This window comes from Arachis stenosperma, chromosome 5, assembly GCF_014773155.1.
Source record: "Arachis stenosperma cultivar V10309 chromosome 5, arast.V10309.gnm1.PFL2, whole genome shotgun sequence".
Taxonomy (NCBI): domain Eukaryota; kingdom Viridiplantae; phylum Streptophyta; class Magnoliopsida; order Fabales; family Fabaceae; genus Arachis; species Arachis stenosperma.
The window spans coordinates 60,344,651-60,355,533 of NC_080381.1; the positions used below are offsets into that span (position 1 = coordinate 60,344,651).

The following is a 10,883-nucleotide window of genomic DNA, read 5'->3' on the forward strand; positions in this document are numbered from 1 at the left end:
AAAGGTTCACCCAGCTATGTGTCTGTGGCATGTATGTATCCGGTGGTAATACTGGAAAACAAAGTGCTTAGGGCCACGGCCAAGACTCATAAAAGTAGCTGTGTTCAAGAATCAACAAACTTAACTAGGAGAATCAATGACACTATCTGAAATTCTAAGTTCCTATAGATGCCAATCATTCTAAACTTCAAAGGAAAAAGTGAGATGCCAAAACTGTTCAGAGGCAAAAAAGCAACAAGCCCTGCTCATCTAATTAGAACTAATATTTATTGATATTTTGGGATTTATAGTTTGTTCTCTTCTTTTTATCCTAATTTATTTTTAGTTGCTTGGGGACAAGCAACAATTTAAGTTTGGTGTTGTGATGAGCGGATAATTTATACGCTTTTTGGCATTGTTTTTAGATAGTTTTTAGTAGGATCTAGCTACTTTTAAGGATATTTTCATTAGTTTTTATGCTAAATTCACATTTCTGGATTTTACTATGAGTTTGTGTATTTTTCTATGATTCAGGTAATTTCTGGCTGAAATTGAGGGACCTGAGCAAAACTCTGATAAAAGGCTGACAAAGGACTCCTGATGCTGTTGGATTCTGACCTCCCTGCACTCGAAATAGATTTTCTGGAGCTACAAAACTCTAAATGGCGCGCTCTTAAGAGCGTTGGAAAGTAGACATCCAGAGCTTTCCAGCAATATATAATAGTCTATACTTTATTCGAGATTTGATGACGTAAACTAGCGCTCAACGCCAGCTCTATGCTGCATACTGGAGTTAAACGCCAGGAACACGTCACGAACCAGAGTTGAATGCCAAAAACATGTTACAACTTGGCGTTCAACTCCAAGATAAGCCTCAGCTCATGTAAAGATCAAGCTCAGCCCAAACATACATCAAGTGGGCCCCGAAAGTGGATTTATGCATCAATTACTTACTTCTGTAAACCCTAGTAGCTAGATTAGTATAAATAGAACTTTTTACTAGTGTATTTGATGCACGAAATTGTGAACAATACTTTTTCACAACTCTCATAATCCCCGGTCATGAACTCCAAAAACTTGGTAGCTCAATTCCATGGCATTACACAACTTCGCACAACTAACCAGCAAGTGCACTGGGTCGTCCAAGTAATAAACCTTACGCGAGTAAGGGTCGATCCCACGGAGATTGTTAGTATGAAGCAAGCTATGGTCATCTTGTAAATCTTAGTCAGGCAGACTCAAATGGATATGGTGATGAACGAAAATAACATAAAAGATAAAGATAGAGATACTTATGTAATTCATTGGTAGGAACTTCAGATAAGCGCATGAAGATGCCTTCCCTTCCGTCTCTCTGCTTTCCTACTGTCTTCATCCAATCCTTCTTATTCCTTTCCATGGCAAGCTTGTGTAGGGTTTCACCGTTGTCAATGGCTACCTCCCATCCTCTCAGTGAAAACGATTGCATATGCTCTGTCACAGCACGTGAAATTCAGCTGTCGGTTCTCGGTCAGGCCGGAATAGAATCCATCGATTCTTTTGCGTCTGTCACTAACGCCCCGCCTGCTAGGAGTTTGAAGCACGTCACAGTCATTCAATCATTGAATCCTACTCAGAATACCACAGACAAGGTTAGACCTTCCGGATTCTCTTGAATGCCGCCATCAGTTCTCGCCTATACCACGAAGACTCTGATCTCACGGAATGGTTGGCTCGTTTGTCAGGCGAGCACTCGGTTGTCAGGCGATCAACCATGCATCGTGCAATCAGGAATCCAAGAGATATTCACTAGAGCCTTGGTTGCTTGTAGAACAAAAGTGGTTGTCAGTCACCTTGTTCATAAGTGAGAATGATGATGAGTGTCACGGATCATCACATTCATCAAGTTGAAGAACAAGTGATATCTTAGAACAAGAACAAGCGGAATTGAATGGAAGAACAATAGTAATTGCATTAATACTCGAGGTACAGCAGAGCTCCACACCTTAATCTATGGTGTGTAGAAACTCCACCGTTGAAAATACATAAGCATAAGGTCTAGGCATGGCCGAATGGCCAGCCTCCCAATGATCTAAGATAGCATAAAACACGAAGATAGCTACCCCGATATCTCAATACAATAGTAAAAGGTCCTACTTATAGAAAACTAGTAGCCTAGGGTGTACAGAGATGAGTAAATGACATAAAAATCCACTTTCGGGCCCACTTGGTGTGTGCTTGGGCTGAGCAATGAAGCATTTTCGTGTAGAGACTCTTCCTGGAGTTAAACGCCAGCTTTTATGCCAGTTTTGGGCGTTTAACTCCCATTTGGGTGCCAGTTCCAGCGTTTAACGCTGGGATCCTGAGGGTGACTTTGAACGCCAGTTTGGGCCATCAAATCTTGGGCAAAGTATGGACTATCATATATTGCTGGAAAGCCCAGGATGTCTACTTTCCAACGCCGTTGAGAGCGCGCCAATTGGGCTTCTGTAGCTCCAGAAAATCCACTTTGAGTGCAGGGAGGTCAGAATCCAACAGCATCTGCAGTCCTTTTTAGTCTCTGAATCAGATTTTTGCTCAGGTCCCTCAATTTCAGCCAGAAAATACCTGAAATCACAGAAAAACACACAAACTCATAGTAAAGTCCAGAAAAGTGATTTTTAACTAAAAACTAATAAAAATATACTAAAAACTAACTAGATCATACCAAAAACATACTAAAAACAATGCCAAAAAGTGTATAAATTATCCGCTCATCACAACACCAAACTTAAATTGTTGCTTGTCCTCAAGCAACTAAAAATCAAATAAGATAAAAAGAAGAGAATATGCAATGAATTCCAAAAACATCTATGAAGATCAGTATTAATTAGATGAGCGGGGCTTTTAGCTTTTTGCCTCTGAACAGTTTTGGCATCTCACTCTATCCTTTGCAACTCAGAATGATTGGCTTCTTTAGGAACTCAGAATCCAGATAGTGTTATTGATTCTCCTAGTTAAGTATGATGATTCTTGAACACAGCTACTTTACGAGTCTTGGCCGTGGCCCAAAGCACTCTGTCTTCCAGTATTACCACCGGATACATACATGCCACAGACACATAATTGGGTGAACCTTTTCAGATTGTGACTCAGCTTTGCTAGAGTCCCCAATTAGAGGTGTCCAGGGTTCTTAAGCACACTCTTTTTGCCTTGGATCACAACTTTATTCTTTCTTTTTCTTTCTTTTTCTCTTTCCCCCTTTTTTTCGTTTTTTTTTTTGTATTCACTGCTTTTTCTTGCTTCAAGAATCATTTTTATGATTTTTCAGATCCTCAGTAACATGTCTCCTTTTTCATCATTCTTTCAAGAGCCAACATTCATGAACCACAAATTCAAGATACATATGCACTGTTTAAGCATACATTCAGAGAACAAGAGTATTGCCACCACATCAAGATAATTAAACTATTATAAAATTCAAAATTCATGCAATTCTTTCTTTGTTTTTCAATTAAGCACGTTTTTATTCAAGAAAGGTGATGGATTCATAGGACATTCATAACTTTAAGGCATAGACACTAAGACACTAATGATCACAAGACACAAACATGGATAAACATAAGCATAAAATTCGAAAAACAGAAGAATAAAGAACAAGGAAATCAAAGAACGGGTCCACCTTAGTGATGGCGGCTCTTTCTTCCTCTTGAAGATCCTATGGAGTGCTTGAGCTCCTCAATATCTCTTCCTTGTCTTTGTTGCTCCTCTCTCATGATTCTTTGATCTTCTCTAATTTCATGGAGGATGATCGAGTGTTCTTGATGCTCCACCCTTAGTTGTCCCATGTTGGAACTCAGTTCTCCTAGGGAGGTGTTCAGTTGCTCCCAATAGTTTTGTGGAGGAAAGTGCATCCCTTGAGGCATCTCAGGGATCTCATGATGAGTGGGGTCTCTTGTGTGCTCCATCCTTTTCTTAGTGATGGGCTTGTCTTCATCAATGGGGATGTCTCCCTCTATGTCAACTCCTACTGAATAACAGAGGTGACAAATGAGATGAGGAAAGGCTAACCTTGCCAAGGTAGAGGACTTGTCCGCCACCTTGTAGAGTTCTTGGGCTATAACCTCATGAACCTCTATTTCTTCTCCAATCATGATGCTATGGATCATGATAGCCCGGTCTATGATAACTTCGGACCGGTTGCTAGTGGGAATGATTGAGCGTTGTATAAACTCTAACCATCCTCTAGCCACGGGCTTGAGGTCATGCCTTCTCAATTGAACCGGCTTTCCTCTTGAATCTCTCTTCCATTGGGCGCCCTCTTCACATATGACTGTGAGGACTTGGTCCAACCTTTGATCAAAGTTGACCCTTCTCGTGTAAGGATGTTCATCTCCTTGCATCATAGGCAAGTTGAACGCCAACCTCACATTCTCCGGACTAAAATCCAAGTATTTCCCCCGAACCATAGTAAGATAATTCTTTGGATTTGGGTTCACACTTTGGTCATGGTTCTTGGTGATCCATGCATTGGCATAGAACTCTTGAACCATCAAGATTCCGACTTGTTGAATGGGGTTGGTAAGGACTTCCCAACCTCTTCTTCGGATCTCATGTCGGATCTCCGGATATTCACCTTTTTTAAGTGAAAAAGGGACCTCGGGGATCACCTTCTTCAAGGCCACAACTTCATAGAAGTGGTCTTGATGCACCCTTGAGATGAATCTCTCCATCTCCCATGACTCGGAGGTGGAAGCTTTTGCCTTTCCTTTCCTCTTTCTAGAGGTTTCTCCGGCCTTGGATGCCATAAATGGTTATGGAAAAACGAAAAAGCAACGCTTTTACCACACAAAACTTAAAATGTTTGCTCGTCCTCGAGCAAAAGAAGAAAGAAGAGAGTAGAAGAAGAAGAAATGAGGAGAAAGGGAATGGCTTTGTATTCGGCCAAGGGGAGAGAGATGGTGTTTAAGGTGTGTGAAAGTGGTTTGAATTTGAATGGTGGGGTAGGTGGGGTTTTATGAAGGATGGATGTGAGTGGTGAAGAGAAAGAAGGGATTTGATAGGTGAGGGGTTTTTGGGGAAGAGGTGTTGAGGTGATTGGTGAAGAAGAGAGAGAGAGTGGTAGGGTATGTGGGGATCCTGTGGGGTCCACAGATCCTGAGGTGTCAAGGAAAAGTCATCCCTGCACCAAATGGCATGCAAAATCATGTTTTGTGCCTTTTCTGGCGTTAAACGCCGGGCTGGTGCCCATTCCTGGCGTTTAACGCCAGGTTCTTGCCCTTTTCTGGCGTTTAACGCCAGTCTGGTGCCCCTTTCTGGCGTTAAACGCCCAGAATGGTGCCAGACTGGGCGTTAAACGCCCAACAGCTAACATCACTGGCGTTTAAACGCCAGTAGGTGCGTCCTCCAGGGTGTGCTGTTTTTCTTCCTGTTTTTCATTCTGTTTTTGCTTTTTTCATTAATTTTGTGACTTCTTATGATCATCAACCTACAAAAGACATAAAATAACAAAAGAAAATAGTTAATTATAAAACATTGGGTTGCCTCCCAACAAGCGCTTCTTTAATGTCATTAGCTTGACAGAGGACTCTCATGGAGCCTCACAGATACTTAGAGCCATGTTGGGATCTCCCAACACCAAACTTAGAGTTTGAATGTGGGGGTTCAACACCAAACTTAGAGTTTGGTTGTGGCCTCCCAACACCAAACTTAGAGTTTGACTGTGGGGGCTCTGTTTGGCTCTGCTTTGAAAGAAGCCCTTCATGCTTCTTCTCCATGGTGATAGAGGGATATCCTTGGGCCTTAAACACCAAGGATTCTTCATTCACTTGAATGATCAACTCTCCTCTATCAACATCAATCACAGCCTTTGCTGTGGCTAGGAAGGGTCTACCAAGGATGATGGATTCATCCATGCACTTCCCAGTCTCTAGGACTATGAAATCAGTAGGGATGTAATGGTCTTCAACTTTAACCAGAACATCCTCTACAAGTCCATAGGCTTGTTTTCTTGAGTTGTCTGCCATCTCTAGTGAGATTTTTGCAGCTTGTACCTCAAAGATCCCTAGCTTCTCCATTACAGAGAGGGGCATGAGGTTTACACTTGACCCTAAGTCACACAAGGCTTTCTTGAAGGTCATGGTGCCTATAGTACAAGGTATTGAAAACTTCCCAGGATCCTGCCTCTTTTGAGGCAGTTTCTGCCTAGACAAGTCATCCAGTTCTTTAGTGAGCAAAGGAGGTTCATTCTCCCAAGTCTCATTTCCAAATAACTTGTCATTTAGCTTCATGATTGCTCCAAGGTATTTAGCAACTTGCTCTTCAGTGACATACTTATCCTCTTCAGAGGAAGAATACTCATCAGAGCTCATGAATGGCAGAAGTAATTCCAATGGAACCTCTATGGTCTCCTTTTGAGCCTCAGATTCCCATGGTTCCTCATCGGGGAACTCATTGGAGGCCAGTGGACGTCCAGTGAGGCCTTCCTCAGTGGCGTTCACTGCCTCTTCTTCCTCCCAGAATTCGGCGATGCTTATGGCCTTGCACTCTCCTTTTGGATTTTCTTCTGTATTGCTTGGGAGAGTACTAGGAGGGAGTTCAGTAACTTTCTTGCTCAGCTGTCCTACTTGTGCCTCCAAGTTCCTAATGGAGGATCTTGTTTCAGTTATGAAACTTTGAGTGGTTTTGATTAGATCAGAGACCATGGTTGCTAAGTCAGAGGGGTTCTGCTTAGAATTCTCTGTCTGTTGCTGAGAAGATGATGGAAAAGGCTTGCTATTGCTAAACCTATTTCTTCCACCATTATTGTTGTTAAAACCTTGTTGAGGTCTCTTTTGATCCTTCCATGAGAAATTTGGGTGATTTCTCCATGAAGAATTATAGGTGTTTCCATAGGGTTCTCCTAGGTAATTCACCTCTTCCATTGAAGGGTTCTCAGGATCATAGGCTTCTTCCTCAGATGAAGCTTCCTTAGTACTGCTTGGTGCATTTTGCATTCCAGACAGGCTTTGAGAAATCAAATTGACTTGTTGAGTCAATATCTTGTTCTGAGCCAGAATGGCATTCAGAGCATCAATCTCAAGAACTCCTTTCTTCTGATTAGTCCCATTGTTCACAGGATTCCTTTCAGAAGTGTACATGAATTGGTTATTTGCAACCATTTCAATCAGCTCTTGAGCTTCTGTAGGCGTCTTCTTCAAATGAAGAGATCCTCCAGCAGAGCTATCTAAAGACATCTTGGATAGTTCAAAGAGACCATCATAGAAAATACCTATGATGCTCCATTCAGAAAGCATGTCAGATGGACATTTTCTGATCAATTGTTTGTATCTTTCCCAAGCTTCATAGAGGGATTCTCCATCCTTCTGTCTGAAGGTTTGGACTTCCACTCTAAGCTTACTCAATTTTTGAGGTGGAAAGAACTTTGCCAAGAAGGCATTGACTAGCTTTTCCCAAGAGTCCAGACTTTCTTTAGGTTGAGAGTCCAACCATGTTCTAGCTTTGTCTCTTACAGCAAAAGTGAATAGCATAAGTCTGTAGACCTCAGGGTCAACCCCATTAGTCTTGACAGTGTCACAGATTTGCAAGAATTCAGCTAAAAATTGATGGGGATCTTCCAATGGAAGTCCATGAAACTTGCAATTCTGTTGCATTAGAGAAACTAATTGAGGCTTAAGCTCAAAGTTGTTTGCTCCAATGGCAGGGATAGAGATGCTTCTCCCATAGAAGTCGGGAGTAGGTGCAGTAAAGTCACCCAGCACCTTCCTTGCATTGTTGGCATTGTTGTTCTCGGCTGCCATGTGTTCTTCTTCTTTGAAGAATTCGGTCAGGTCCTTTAAAGAGGGTTGTGCTTTGGCTTCTCTTAGCTTTCTCTTCAAGGTCCTTTCAGGTTCAGGATCAGGCTCAACAAGAATGCTTTTGTCTTTGCTCCTGCTCATAAGAAAGAGAAGGGAACAAGAAAATGTGGAATCCTCTATGTCACAATATAGAGATTCCTTGAAGTGTCAGAGGAAAAGAAGAGTAGAAGACAGAAGTGGAAAATTCGAACTTATCAAAGGAGATGGAGTTCGAATTTTGCATTAAGGAATAGTGTTAGTCCATAAATAGAAGGATGTGAGGAGAAGGGAAGTAATTTTCGAAAATTAAGTGAAAGATTTTGAAAACATTTTTGAAAAACATTACTTAATTTTCGAAAATGAAAGTGGGAGAGAAATAAAATGATTTTTGAAAAAGATTTTGAAATTAGAAATAAAAAAGATTTGATTGAAAACTATTTTGAAAAAGATGTGGTTAAGAAGATATGATTGGTTTTTTTTATTTAAAAAAATATGATTTGAAAACAATTTTAAAAAGATTTGATTTTAGAAATTAATAACTTGGCTATCAAGAAAAGATATGATTCAAACATTAAACCTTTCTCAACAGAAAAGGCAACATACTTGAGATGTTGAATCAAATCATTAATTGATAGCAAGTATCTTTAAAAAAATGGAAAGAAATTGATTTTGAAAAAGATTTGATTGAAAAATTGATTTGAAAAAGATTTGATTTTGAAAAGATTCTGAAAACTAAAAAAAATTTGAATTGAAAACAAAATCTTCCCCCTTTAGCCATCCTGGCGTTAAACGCCCAGAATGGTGCACATTCTGGCGTTTAACGCCCAAAACTATACCCTTTTGGGCGTTAAACGCCCAACCAGGCACCCTGGCTGGCGTTTAAACGCCAGTCTGTCCTTCTTCACTGGGCGTTTTGAACGCCCAGCTTTTTTTGTGCAATTCCTCTGCTGTATGTTCTGAATCTTCAATTCTCTGTATTATTGACTTGAAAAGACACAAATTAAAAATATTTTTGGATTTTTAATAATAAAGAATAATCAAAATGCAACTAAAATCAAATAACAATGCATGCCAGACACCAAACTTAGTAGTTTGTATACTACTGACACTAATGAGAATGCATATGAGACACACAAAACACTTCAAGTCAATAGAATTCAAAGATCAGAGTACGGAAATCATCAAGAACATCTTGAAGATCACTAAGACACATGAATGAATGCATGCAATTGACACCAAACTTAAGATAAGACACTAGACTCAAACAAGAAATTTTTGGGTTTTATGATTTTTTTGATTTTTTTTTGTGTTTTTCGAAAATTAAGTGGAAAAAGGTATCAAAATTCTTAATGAGAATTCCAGGAATCAGTGCAATGCTAGTCTAAGACTCCGGTCCAGGAATTAGACATGGCTTCACAGCCAGCCAAGCTTTCAAAGAAAGCTTCGGTCCAAAACACTAGACATGGCCAAAGGCCAGCCAAGCCTTAGCAGATCACTGCTTCAAAAGCAAAATTGATAAAAATCAACAAGCTCTTGTGATGATAAGTTGAAACCTCGGTCCAATGAGATTAGACATGGCTTCTCAGCCAGCCAGACTTCAACAAATCATCATGAAACTCTAGAATTCATCTTCAAGAATTTCGAAAAAAAAATACCTAATCTAAGCAACAAGATAAACCGTCAGTTGTCCAAACTGAACAATCCCCGGCAACGGCGCCAAAAACTTGGTGCTGTTGCCGGATTTTGGCACTGATGTTACCGGACAAAGAGCTTGCTCAAAACTTGAACAATCCCCGGCAACGGCGCCAAAAACTTGATGCGCGAAATTGTGAACAATACTTTTTCACAACTCTCATAATCCCCGGTCATGAACTCCAAAAACTTGGTAGCTCAATTCCATGGCATTACACAACTTCGCACAACTAACCAGCAAGTGCACTGGGTCGTCCAAGTAATAAACCTTACGCGAGTAAGGGTCGATCCCACGGAGATTGTTAGTATGAAGCAAGCTATGGTCATCTTGTAAATCTTAGTCAGGCAGACTCAAATGGATATGGTGATGAACGAAAATAACATAAAAGATAAAGATAGAGATACTTATGTAATTCATTGGTAGGAACTTCAGATAAGCGCATGAAGATGCCTTCCCTTCCGTCTCTCTGCTTTCCTACTGTCTTCATCCAATCCTTCTTATTCCTTTCCATGGCAAGCTTGTGTAGGGTTTCACCGTTGTCAATGGCTACCTCCCATCCTCTCAGTGAAAACGATTGCATATGCTCTGTCACAGCACGCGGAATTCAGCTGTCGGTTCTCGGTCAGGCCGGAATAGAATCCATCGATTCTTTTGCGTCTGTCACTAACGCCCCGCCTGCTAGGAGTTTGAAGCACGTCACAGTCATTCAATCATTGAATCCTACTCAGAATACCACAGACAAGGTTAGACCTTCAGGATTCTCTTGAATGCCGCCATCAGTTCTCGCCTATACCACGAAGACTCTGATCTCACGGAATGGTTGGCTCGTTTGTCAGGCGAGCACTCGGTTGTCAGGCGATCAACCATGCATCGTGCAATCAGGAATCCAAGAGATATTCACTAGAGCCTTGGTTGCTTGTAGAACAAAAGTGGTTGTCAGTCACCTTGTTCATAAGTGAGAATGATGATGAGTGTCACGGATCATCACATTCATCAAGTTGAAGAACAAGTGATATCTTAGAACAAGAACAAGCGGAATTGAATGGAAGAACAATAGTAATTGCATTAATACTCGAGGTACAGCAGAGCTCCACACCTTAATCTATGGTGTGTAGAAACTCCACCGTTGAAAATACATAAGCATAAGGTCTAGGCATGGCCGAATGGCCAGCCTCCCAATGATCTAAGATAGCATAAAACACGAAGATAGCTACCCCGATATCTCAATACAATAGTAAAAGGTCCTACTTATAGAAAACTAGTAGCCTAGGGTGTACAGAGATGAGTAAATGACATAAAAATCCACTTTCGGGCCCACTTGGTGTGTGCTTGGGCTGAGCAATGAAGCATTTTCGTGTAGAGACTCTTCCTGGAGTTAAACGCCAGCTTTTATGCCAGTTTTGGGCGTTTAACTCCCA

At 40.9% G+C, this 10,883-nt stretch overlaps 1 non-coding gene across 1 annotated transcript; it reads left to right on the forward strand.

The window, feature by feature from the left end:
- Positions 1–7,230: 7,230 nt before the first annotated feature.
- On the forward strand, positions 7,231–7,334 carry LOC130983577 (small nucleolar RNA R71). The gene has a single exon (XR_009087560.1). It is a non-coding gene; the product is annotated as a small nucleolar RNA R71 (small nucleolar RNA).
- The last annotated feature ends 3,549 nt before the right edge of the window (positions 7,335–10,883 follow it).